Here is a 10,965-nt window from a genome sequence, read left to right on the forward strand (position 1 = left end):
GGGTTTATCCTTACACCGTTTCTTGAACAAGGTTGTAACATTTGCAATTCTCCTGTCCTCTGGCACCACCCGCATATCCAAGGAGGAGTGGAAGATTCTTGCCACTACCTCCGCAATTTCCACCTTAAACTTCCCTCAGCATCCTAGGATGCATCCCATCTGGTCCTCGTGAATTATTTACTTTAAGTACAGCCAGCCTTTCTAGTACCTCCTCCTTATCAATTTTTATCCCATCCAGTATCTCAACTACCTCATCTTTCACTATGACTTTGGCAGCATCTTCTTCCTTGGTAAAGACAGATGCAAAGTACTTATTAAGTACCTCAGCCATGCCCTCAGCCTCCATGTGTAGGTCTCCTTTTTGGTCCCTAATCGGCCCCACCCCTCCTCTTACTACCCATTTAATTTCATATGCCTACAGAAGTCTTTTGGATTCCCTTTTATGTTAGCAGCCAATCTATTCTCATACTCCCTCTTATTTCCTTTTTCATTTCCCCTCTGAACTTTCTGTATTCAGCCTGGCTCTCACTTGTATTCTCAACCTGACATGTCATACGCCCCTTATTTCTGCTTCATCTTTCTCTCGACCTGAGTTTGGTTGCCCTACCTTTCCTCCTCGTGCAAATGTACCTCGACTCTACACGAACCAGCTCCTCTTTAAAGGCAGCCCATTGTTCGATTACAGTTTTTCCTGCCACTCTTTGATTCCAATTTACCCGGACCAACTCCGTTCTCAACCCACTGGAAATGCCCTTCCTCCAGTTAAGTATTTTCTAGATTGCTCTTTGCGCTTTTCCATAGCTAACCTAAGCCTTATGACACTATGATCACTGTTCCTTAAATGTTTCTCTGTTGAAACGTGATCCACCTGATCCACCTCATTCCCCAGATCCAGATCCAGTAATGCCTCCTTCCTCGTTGGGCCAGAAACATAATGATCAAGAAAGTTCTCCTGAACACACTTCAAAAATTCGTCCCTCTCTCTGCCCTTTACACTATTGCTATCCTAGTCTATATTAGGATAATTGAAGTCCCCCATTATCACTACTCAATACTTCTTGCACCTCTCTGTAATTTCCCTGCAAATTTGCTCCTCTGTATCCTTCCCACTGGTAGCTGGCCTATAGAATACACCTAGTAGTGTAATGACACCTCTGTTGTTTCTTAACTCTAACCAAATAGAATCTGTCCTTGACCCCTCCAGGATATCCTCCCTCTCCAGCACTGTAATATTCTCCTTAACCAATACTGCCACCCTACCTCCTTTCTTTCCTTCCCTTTCTTCCCTGAACACCTTATATCCAGGAGTATTTAGTACCCAATCCTTCCTTTTTTGAGCTAGGTCTCCGTTATCACCATGACATCATACTTCCATGTGGCTATTTGCACCTGCAGCTCACCAACCTTATTTACCACACTTCGTGCATTCACACACATGAACTGTAAGCCTATCTTAGACCTTCTTGTATTCTCCCTTAGTCTGACCCCACCGCATACCATACTATCTCTTACTCTAGTGCTATCTGTATCTCCCACACTTCTGTGCACCTTGTTTCTCCTTTCTAATGCTACATCCTGGTGCCCATCCTCCAGCCAAATTAGGATAAACCTTCCCCAACAGCACGAGCAAATCCTCAAAGTGCATATTGTTCCTGGCTCTGCTGAGGTGCAACCCATGCGGCCTGTACAGTCCGAACTCACCCAGAACCAGTCCCAATGTCCCAGGAATCTAAAGCCCTCCCTCCTACACCATCTCTCCAGCCACGCATTCATTTGCTCAATCTTCCTATTTCTATACACACTCGCGCATGGCACTGGGAGTAATCTGGAGATTACTACATTGTAGGTTCTGCTTTTTAATCTCTTTCCCAGCTCCCTAAAAGCTGCCTGCAGGACCTCATCCCTCTTTCTACCTATGTCATTGGTACCGATATGAACCATGACCTCTGGCTGGTCACCATTTCCCCTCAGTATTCTGCAGCCACTCAGTGACATCCTTGACCCTGGCACCAGGGAGGCAACATAACATTCTGGAGTCACGTCTGCGACCGCAGAAACACCTGAATGTTCCCTGAACGATTGAATCCCCTATCACTATTGCTTTCCCGTTCACCGTCCTCCACTGCCATCCCCCCGCCCCCGCCCCCCCCCCGCGACCCATACTGCTGAGCCACCCATGGTGTCATGGACTTGGCTCTGCCTGTACTCTCCAGTGGAACTTTCGCCTTCACCGGTATATACCGGTCAGAGAGCATGATGCACTCAGGGGACTCATGCACTATCTGTCTGCTCCTCCTTTTCTGTCTGGTGGTCACCCATTCCCTCTCTGCCTGCACACTCCTTAACTGTGGAATGACGGCCTCCTGAAATGTGCTATCCACGTAGCTCTCAGCCTCACAGATGTACCGCAGTGACGCCAGCTGCTGCTCAAGCTCAAGCTCCTCCAGCTGACAACACTTCCTGCACATGTGATCAGGGGAAGCGTCCTGGATTTCCCACATGACACTGGATGTGCATTCCACGGGGGTGCCCTGCCATGCCTCTACTTAATAGACTATTAACGAACATAGCAGAAATGAATTTAGAACTTTAAAAAAACACTCACCAACACTTACCAATCAACTACTTGCCTTGTGCTGATGTCATTTTAGGTTTTTACTCGGACGTCACTCTTTCAAATTCTGCCTGTGTTGATTTGTTCCCAGCTCAGGCCCTGCTCAGGTCCACTACCTCTGCTCTTGGGCTCCTCTGCCGCTCCTTTTATCTTGTTCTCGCTCCCAGCTCCGGTCCTGCTCAGGTTCGCTGCCTCCTTGTTCCTCTCTGACCCAGGACTCACTGGACAGTGATCAGACTGGGACCCTGTAATATCTGTTCACTTTACACACTGGAGTCTGGGAATATATCTAACTGTACACAGTACCCAGTCTGTAATTTCTGTTCACTGTACATACTGGAGTCTGGGAATATATCTAACTGTACGCTGTACCCAGTCTGTAATTTCTGTTCACTGTACATACTGGAGTCTGGGAATATATCTAACTGTACACTGTACCCAGTCTGTAATATCTGTTCCCTGTACACAGTGGAGTCTGGGAATATATCTAACTGTACACAGTACCCAGTCTACAGTATTTATTGACACAGAAGTTATGGACTGTGTGCCGAGCCCTGTTCTGCAGACATCACATATTAACCCGTGTCCATCCACCTTCCTCTGTCTAAAATATTTAACATGATTTCATTTTTATTTTCCCATTCCCAGCCTCACTGATCCTGGACCCAAACACAGCGCATCGTGGACTCATCCTGTCTGAGGACCGGACCAGTGTGAGACCCAGTAACAGCGGATTACAGCTTCCTGATAACCCGGAGAGATTCGATACGTGTCTTTGTGTCCTGGGGTCACAGGGATTCACATCAGGGAAATACTACTGGGAGGTGGAGGTCGGGAACAAGACTGAGTGGGACGTGGGTGTGGTTAGAGAGTCAGTTAACAGGACGGGGAAGATAACTGGGGCCTAATCTTGGATACTGGGCTGTGCAGCTGAGAAATAGGAATGAATATGAAGCTGCTGAAATCCCATTAGTCCCACTGACTCCGAGTGTGAACCCCAGGACCATCGGAGTTCAGCTGGTCTATGAGGGAGGACAGGTGTCCTTTTACAATGCTGATGATTTGTCCAATCTCTACACATTCACTGACACATTCACTGAGAAACTCTTTCCTTATTTCTGTCCAGGACGGTATGATGAGCGTGAAAATCCGATTAAACTGCATCATTTGAAACCGTATGTTCCTGAACTGATGTGCCAGAGTACGGAGAGAATGGGTCCAATGCTGGGCGAATATTGCACATCTCAAACAGTAACTTCGAGACACAGCAGCAAACAGCTCTGGGAAAGGGGCTTGGCAACAAATGGTGTGGTTAGAGTGTTGGGCTGGTGAATTGCAAGTGTTCCTTGCGCAGAGCTCTTGGGCTGTGATCAAGGACTGGGACTTGTGTTACTGTGCAGGGTGAAGAGGTCCCAACGTTAGCTCCTGGCCACTCACTCCAGCTGTCCAATCAGGAACACTTCACTCCTGGTCATTCCACCGTGAGAGGCCCTGCTGCTCTTTGTGAATCCGGGGTCCGTGTTACAAATTCCAGCAGTGCCATTCACCATCAGGAAACCAGAGTAACGGGATCCTGGAATCACATTGCATTGTTCACACACACCCAGGGGCTAGTAGAGTAATAATAGTTAAGTAATACAACAGTTATATATAAGTGGGTAAAATTGGTTCCGGAAGGGCTGAAGCAACAAGGGGATCGCTGAGTTACACCTCGTGATTGGGACAAGAGAAGAACAGATCATCATAGGAACTTGCATAACTTGGCTCCAGACCAGCTGAAGATCTCCATAAACTGGCTCCAGACCAGCTGAAGATCTCCATAACCTGGCTCCAGACCAGCTGAAGATCTCCATAACCTGGCCACAGACCAGCTGAAGATGCCCATAACCAGGCTCCAGACCAGCTGAAGATATCCATAACCTGGCTCCAGACCAGCTGAAGATCTCCATAACCTGGCTCCAGACCAGCTGAAGATCTCCATAATCTGGCCACACAGCAGCTGAAGATCTCCATAACCTAGCTCCAGAACAGCTGAAGATCTCCATAACCTGGCTCCAGACCAGCTGAAGATCTCCATAACCTGGCCACAGACCAGCTGAAGATCTCCATAACCAGGCTCCAGACCAGCTGAAGATCTCCATAACAAGGCTCCAGACCAGCTGAAGATTTCCATAACCTGGCACCAGACCAGCTGAAGATCTCCATAACCTGGCTCCAGACAAGCTGAAGATCTCCATAACCTGGCTCCAGACCAGCTGAAGATCTCCATAACCTGGCTCCAGACAAGCTGAAGATCTCCATAACCTGGCTCCAGACCAGCTGAAGATCTCCATAACCTGGCTCCAGACCAGCTGAAGATCTCCATAATCTGGCTCCAGACAAGCTGAAGATCTCCATAACCTGGCTCCAGACCATGTGTTATATCACAACCCGGGTGCACCGAGATATTTAGAGGCCTCGGCAAGTCTGCGCCAACCATGAGTAGATGTATAATTTTCATTAAGGGACTAATCTGGGATAGGCCTTTGTTTTCAGACAAGGGATCGCGTTTTGGGAGTCAGAGGTTTTCTTATTGTTCAAGCATTTCTAAATCATGCATCAATTGTAGATAATGTTTAATTCTAACGTGGTATCTTTCTGCTATATAATAAACTATTGTCTTTATCAAGCCATGGTTTTTGCCAAGGGTTTCTTATTAACTAAAAGAGCCACTAAGTTAAACTTAAAATTTTAATCGTGTGAGAACCAAGATGTATTTCCCCAAATTGAAGAACATCACCTTTTGCCCCTACATATTGCACAGTGATTGGAGCAGGACCCCTGGCCAATCCCCCTCTCTAAAAATGGTTTTAGAATGCATGTACGTAAACACCAAAGTTGTGGTGAATAAGGTTGGTGAGCTACAAGCACAATTAGCCATGTGGCAATATGATGTGGCAATGACGGGAACGTGGCTTAAAAACGGTGAGCACTGGGCACATAATATTCAAGGGTAAAAGGTGTCCAGAAAAGATAGGGAAGGAAATGCGGGAGGTGGGTGGCAGTGCTGATTTAAGTAAGACATTGTAGTATCGGAAAGGGAGGATGTTCTTGAGGGGGCAAGGACAGAATCCATTTGGTTAGAGTTGAGGAGCAAAAGGATGTGATCATGCTATTGCAGGTATTCTATCAGCCTCCAAATAGTGAAAGGGAGGTAGAGGAGAAAATCTGCAGGGAAATCGCAGAGATGTGCAAGAGCTATAGAGTGGTGATATTGGGGGACTTTAATTACCCAAATATCGATTGGGATAATGCTAGAGTGAAGGAAAAGGCGAGGAAGGAATTTATGAAATGTGTTCAGGAGAATTTCCTTGACCTGTATGTTCTTGGCCGAACTAGGAAGGAGGCATTGCTGGATCTGGTGCTGGGGAATGAGGTGGGCTAGGTCGACAAAGTGCCTGTGGGAGAAGACTTGGGTATGAATGATCATCGTAGCATAAGGTTTAGATTAGCAATGGACAGGAGCAAGGAACAATCCAGAGTGGAACTTCTAAACTGGAATAGGGCTAACTTTAATGGGTGCGAAAGGACCTAGCCAGGGTAAAGTGGAACCAAAGACTGACAGGAAAAACTGTAATGGAACAATGGGTGATCTTTAAGGAGATGGTCCAAGTACAGGCTAGTAACATTCCAACAAAAGGCAAGAGTAATTGAACCAGAGCAAGGGCCCCTTGGATGACGAGGGAGATAGTGAAGATGATGAAAAAAAAAGTGGGTTTATGATGCATTTCAGGTGAATTCTTCAGGGGAGAACCAGACCAAATACAATAAGTTGAGAGGGGATGTGAAGATGAAAATAAGATTGGCAAAGAGACAATATGAGAGTAGAATGGTGGTTAACATAAAAGGGAACCCAAAAATCTTCTACCGGCATGTAAACAGTAAGTGGGTAGTAAGAGGCTGGTGGGGTCTATTAAAGACAAAAAAGGTGATATATGCTTAGAAGTGCAGGGCAAGGCTAGAGTACTCAATGCGTACTTTGTATTGGTGTTTACTAAGGTGGATGCTGACAAAATAGTACCATTATTCAAGAAGAGTAGTAGGGATAAACCAGGGAATTACAGGCCAGTGAGCCTAACATCCCCGGTCGGGAAATTATTGGAAAAAATTCTGAGGGACAGAATTAGTCCCCACTTGGAGAGGCAGGGATTAATCAGGGACAGTCAGTATGGCTTTGTCATGGGAAGATCATGTCTGACCAATTTGATTGAATTTTCCGGGTGTTGACTAGGTGTGTGGATGAGGGTAGTGCAGTGGACGTGGTATACATGGATTTCAGTAAGGCTTTCGATAAAGTCCCACATAGGAGACTGATCAAGAAGGTAAGAGCCCATGAGATCCAGGGTGCCTTGGCACATTGGATCCAAAGCTGGCTTAGTGGCAGAAGGCAGAGGGTGATGGTCGAAGGTTGTTTTTGTGACTGGAAGCCTGTGGCCAGTGGGGTACCACAGGGATCGGTGCTGGGTCCTTTGCAGTTTGTGGTCTACATTAATGATTTGGATGTGAATGTAAAAGGTATGATCAGTAAGTTCGCAGATGTCAAGAAAATTGGTCAGGTGGTAAATAGCGAGGAGGGTAGCCTCAGTCTGCAGGACGATATAGATGGGTTGGTCAGATGGGCAGAACAGTGGCAAATGAAATTTAACACTGAAAAGTGTGAGGTGATGCATTTTGGAGGGACTAACAAGGCAAGGAAATACACAATGAATGGTCGGACACTAGGGAAGACAGAGGATCAGAGGGACCTTGGTGTGCATGTACATAGATCCCTGAAGGCAGCAGAACAGGTGGATAAGGTGGTTAAAAAGGGATATGGGATATTTGCCTTCATTAGCCGAGGCATAGAATATAAGAGCAGGGACGAGGCATAGAATATAAGAGCAGGGAGGTTATGATGGAGCTGTACAAAAAGCTGGTTAGGCCACAGCTGGAATACTGTGTGCAGTTCTGGTCACCACACTATAGGAAGGATGTGATTGCTTTGGAGAGGGTGCAGAGGAGATTCACCAGGATGTTACCTGGGCTGGAGCGCTTCAGCTATGAAGAAAGACTGGACAGGCTGGGGTTGTTTTCCTTGGAGCAGAGAAGGCTGAGGGGGGACCTGATTGAGGTGTACAAAACTATGAGGGGCATAGATAGGGTAGATAGAAAGGAACTTTTTCCCTTAATAGTGGGGTCAATAACAAGGGGGCATAGATTCAAGGTAAGGGGCAGGGGGTTGAGAGGGGATTTGAGGAAGAAATTTTTCACCCAGAGGGTGGTTGGACTCTGGAACTCACTGCCTGAATGTGTGGTAGAGGCAGGAACCCTCACAACATTCAAGAAGCATTTGGATGAGCTCTTGAAATGCCATAGCATACAAGGCTATGGACCAAATCCTGGAAAATGGGATTAGATTAGACAGGGATTGATGGCCGGCGCGGACACGATGGGCCGAAGGGCCTCTTTCTGTGCTGTATAACTCTATGACTCTATGACTCTAAAATATCGGTATAAGTGAAAAGTTGGAAGCAATGTAAGAGGTGAAAATTGATAGAAAGGATGTAATAGAAAGGCCGGGTGTGCTTAGAGTGGATAAGTCACCTGGTCCAGATGGCTTGCATCCCAGGTTGCTAAGGGAATTGGGGGAGCAGATGGCGGAAGAGCTCGCCATTATTTTCCAATCTTCCTTAGATGTGGGGGAGGTGCCAGAGAATTGGAAAGTTGCAAATGTGAACAATTGTTCAAGAAAGGGTGCAAGGACCATCCTAGTAACTACAGGCCGGTCAGATTAACATCAGTGGTGGGTAAAGTTTTAGAAAAAATAATGAAGCAAAAACTTAACAGTCACTTGGAGAGGTTTAAGCTAATTAAGGAGAGCCCACACAGATTTGTAAAAGGCAGACCATGTTTGGCTAATCTAATTGTATTTTTTGATGAAGTAACAGGTAGATTCGATGAAGGGAATGCAATGGATGTTGCCTACATGGATTTTCGGAAGGCGTTTGAAAAAGTATCACATAGAAAGGTGGTTAACAAAATTGAGGTGCTTGGAATGGGTGGGCCAGTGGCAGCTTGAATAAGGATTTGGTTAAAGGACAGAACACAGCGAGTTGCGGTAAATGGCTGTCTTTCAGACTGGAGGATGCTAGACAGTGTTATTCCCCAAGGGTCAGTGCTGGGGCCACTGCTTTTTTTGATATATATAAATGACCTGGCAATTGGAATAAAAAATAGAATTTCTAAATTTGCCAATGAATCCAAACATGGGGGTGTGGCAAACAGTGAGGATGATACCAATCGACTGCAACAGGATATAGAAAGGCTAGAAGAATGGGGGCTAGCAGAATGGGCAGACAAGTGGCTGATGGAATTTAATACAGAGAAGTGTGAGATTATGTATTTTGTTAGAAGGAACAGGGAGAGGCAATATACACTTAATGGCACAGTTTTAAAGAGTGTACAGAGACAGCGGGACTTGGGAGTTAATGTGCATAGGTCTCTGAAGGTGACAGGACATATTGAGAGAGTGGTTAGCAAAGCATATGGGATTTTGGGCGTCATAAATAGAGGTATTGAGTACAAAAGTAGAGAAGTTATACTGAATCTTTATAAAGTGTTGGTTTGTCTACAACTGGAGTATTGCATCCAGTTCTGGTCTCAATACTTTAGGATGGAATGAAGGCCCTTGAGAGGGTGCAGAGGAAATTTACCAGAATGGTTCCGGGGATGGGGTTCTTAGCTACAAGGACAGGTTTTAGAAGCTGGATTTCTTTTCATTAGAGCAAAGGAGGTTGAGGGGTGATTTGATAGAGTTGTACATGATTATGACGGGTTTGGATAGGCTAGACGGGGAAAGGCTGTTCCCACTAGTTGATGGTACAAGAACTATGGGACACAGAGTTAAGGTTTTGGCCAAGAGATACAAGGGGGATGTGAGGAAAAACTTTTACGCAGTGAGTGGTGAGGACCTGGAACACACTGCTGACGGAAGTGGTGGAAGCGGACACACTCAATGTTTTCAAGGGGAGACAGGATAGGTACTTGAGGGGAATAAACTTGCAGGGTTATGTAGATAGGGCGGGGGAATGGGACTGACGGAATTGCTCTACATTGAGCCAGATGGGCCGAATGGCCACTTTCTGTGCAGTTATGACTCTATGACCCTGTGCAGCTGCGCCACCCGTGGTGCCATGGACTTGACACTGGCTTCAATGCCCAGAGAAACCATCACCCTCACCAGTACTCAGAAAATAATACTAGTTGGAGAGCGTGATGCGCTCCGGGGACTCATGCACTACCTGCCTGGTCTTCCCCTATTGTCATGGTGATGGACATTGAAGTCCCCCCTGAAGGTACTGCTCAAGGGGCTTCTCCACAAGAGTAAAGCCTCTGGTATTAATGGTAATATTTTGAGCTGGATTGAGAACTGACTGTCAGGACTGCTTCAGGTGGATCTTAATGTGTTGGGACTTTGGCTTCATGACTGGCAAATGAGGTTTAATTTGGATAAGTGCAGCGTTATGCATGTGGGCAGGGTGAATGCTCAACATTCATACAGCCTTCAGGGAAAAGCATTAAATAAGGCCGATAAAGAAAGATCTGGTCATTCTAGAGCATAGATCTCTAAAGGTACATGAGCAATGCCGCGAAACAATAGCTGGAGCAAATAAACTGTTGGGAAGCATGCATAGGACAATTATTTGTTTTAAAATTTGTTCATGGGATGTGGGTGTCCCTGGCAAGGCCAGCTTTTATTGCACATCCCTAATGGCCCTTGAGAAAGTGGTGGTGTGCTGCCTTCTTGAACCGCTGCATTGAGGGTACTCCCACAGTTAGGGAGGGAGTTCCAAGATTTTGACCCAGTGACAGTGAAGGATCGGTGATATACTTTTAAGTCAGGATGGTGTGTGACTTGGAGGGGAACTTGGAGCTGGTGGTGTTCCCATGCACCTGCTGCCCTTGTCCTTCTAGGTGGAAGAGGTCGCGGGTTTGGGAGGTGCAGCCTAAGAAGCCTTGGCGAGCTGCTGCAGTGCATCTTGTAGATGGTACACACTACAGCCACGGTACGCCGGTAGTGGAGGGAGTGAATGTTTAAGGTGGTGGATGGGATGCCAATCACGCAGGCTTCTTTGTCATGGATGGTGTCGAGCTTCTTGAGTGTTTTTGGAGTTGCACTCATCCAGGCAATTGGAGAGTATTCCATCACACTCCATACTTGTGCCTTGTAGATGGTGTAAAGTCTTTGGGGAGTCAGGAGGTGAGACGCCGCAGAATACCTAGCCTCTGGCCTGCTCTTGTTGCCACAGTATTTACGTGGTTTGTCCAGTTAA

The 10,965-nt window shown here is 46.3% G+C and overlaps 1 pseudogene; it reads left to right on the top strand.

Annotated features, from left to right (window-relative positions):
• The window catches only part of LOC147095593 (zinc-binding protein A33-like), a 30,080-nt pseudogene extending 26,134 nt beyond the window's left edge, over positions 1-3,946 (top strand).
• Positions 3,947-10,965: the final 7,019 nt, after the last annotated feature.

Source organism: Somniosus microcephalus, unplaced genomic scaffold (genome assembly GCF_052327205.1).
Source record: "Somniosus microcephalus isolate GS21.2 unplaced genomic scaffold, FLI_Smic_1.0 unresolved_chr1, whole genome shotgun sequence".
In the NCBI taxonomy this organism is placed as follows: domain Eukaryota; kingdom Metazoa; phylum Chordata; class Chondrichthyes; order Squaliformes; family Somniosidae; genus Somniosus; species Somniosus microcephalus.